We start from the raw sequence: 1,830 nt of genomic DNA, 5'->3' as shown, positions 1-1,830 counted from the left end.
AATTTCCTCCTTGGAGTCCACAGCTGCTTTCCTGCCCTTACCACCAAACCAGTGCACAGGTCCGTGCGCCAAGGGCACGGTTGCAACCCTCCAGCTTGCACTAGTGTCCATGCAGCAGCAGCAAGCACCCCACCCCTGGCTGCAGCTCTTTGCAGGAGCGTGGCCACAGATCAAAATCCTCCTTGGGGGAGAGGTTCGGGGAGGAGCAGGGGAGCATGCACCAGTCCTCAGGCAGGCTGGGGAAGCCCCCCCCCTTCTGTCCCTCCCTGTAGCAGCAGCGGCTTTGCCTTGTCCCTGATGCCCACAGCTGCATGGTGGGCGGCTTGCACTACTCTTGCAGCAGCATGGGGGTGGGGGGGGGCTGAGGGAGCAGGTGGGGGCTTTGCAGGGCGGGGGGAGGATGCTGCAAGGGAGGGAACATGCACGGCAGAGGGCTCCCACCAGGCAGTGCAGGGCTGAGGGTGCGGCCGCGCTCAAACCAGGCAGCGGTCCCATGGTGTAATGGTTAGCACTCTGGACTTTGAATCCAGCGATCCGAGTTCAAATCTCGGTGGGACCTCAGGGACTTTTTGCCACCCAGGGGTTGGTAATTGGGGGGGAGCCGGCCCGGGGTGGGGGCTCCACGCTCCCCCTCCCCTGGCGAATTACAAAGGCGGGGGCGAAGCGGGGACTCCATTTCGGAGCGAAGCAGCGCCGGCTCCCGACTGCGCATGCGTGGGAAGCAGCGTGCCGAAGAAAGCCGAGTGGTGACGAAGCGCCTGTCTCTCTCTCTCCCCCCCCCAGCGGCGATTGGCGGAATGAGGCCAGGCGCCCGCCTCCCCCACGCTGTGATTGGCTGGCCCGTCCTCACCGCTTCGCGTTTCCCTCCGCGGACCCCGCGCTGGGTCCGGGCGCCGCCGGGTTCGCGGCCGGGCTGGAGCGCTGCGGGGGGGCGGGTCCGGCGGGGAGAGGGGCGCGCGCTGGAGCCTCCCCGCCCCCCCAGAACTGGGGGCCTGCAGGGGGCCCCGCCCTCTAGGATTGGGGGCTCCGCAGGAAACTTCCCCTCCCCCCCACACACTGCTCCCCCTGGGATTGGGGGGTTCAGCAGGGACCCCCCCCCCCCACACACACACACTGCTCCCCCTGGGATTGGGGGGGTTCAGCAGGGACCCCCCCCCCCACACACACACTGCTCCCCTTGGGATTGGGGGGTTCAGCAGGGACCCCCCCCCACACACACACTGCTCCCCTTGGGATTGGGGGGTTCAGCAGGGACCCCCCCACACACACTGCTCCCCCTGGGATTGGGGGGTTCAGCAGGGACCCCCCCCACACACACACTGCTCCCCCTGGGATTGGGGGGTTCAGCAGGGACCCCCACACACGCACACACACTGCTCCCCTTGGGATTGGGGGGGTTCAGCCGGGACCCCCCCACACACACACTGCTCCCCCTGGGATTGGGGGGTTCAGCAGGGACCCCCCCACACACACACACACTGCTCCCCTTGGGATTGGGGGGTTCAGCAGGGACCCCCCCACACACACACACACTGCTCCCCCTGGGATTGGGGGGTTCAGCAGGGACCCCCACACACGCACACACACTGCTCCCCCTGGGATTGGGGGGTTCAGCAGGGACCCCCCCCACACACACACTGCTCCCCCTGGGATTGGGGGGTTCAGCAGGGACCCCCCCCACACACACACTGCTCCCCCTGGGATGGGGGGGGTTGAGCAGGGACCCCCCCACACACACACTGCTCCCCTTGGGTTTGGGGGGTTCAGCAGTGATCCCTCCGCCCCCCCCCACACACACACTCTTCCCCTTGGGATTGGGGGCTCTGCAGG

General features: G+C 67.8%; 1 non-coding gene across 1 annotated transcript; it reads left to right on the top strand.

Annotated features, from left to right (window-relative positions):
• Positions 1–487: 487 nt before the first annotated feature.
• On the top strand, positions 488–559 carry TRNAQ-UUG (transfer RNA glutamine (anticodon UUG)). The gene has a single exon. It is a non-coding gene; the product is annotated as a tRNA-Gln (tRNA).
• The last annotated feature ends 1,271 nt before the right edge of the window (positions 560–1,830 follow it).

The sequence above is a fragment of the Pelodiscus sinensis genome, chromosome 29 (assembly GCF_052426305.1).
Source record: "Pelodiscus sinensis isolate ZL-2025 chromosome 29, ASM5242630v1, whole genome shotgun sequence".
In the NCBI taxonomy this organism is placed as follows: Eukaryota; Metazoa; Chordata; order Testudines; family Trionychidae; genus Pelodiscus; species Pelodiscus sinensis.
Note: the sequence above shows the minus strand (reverse complement) of the source record. Positions and strands in the feature narration are given on the sequence as shown.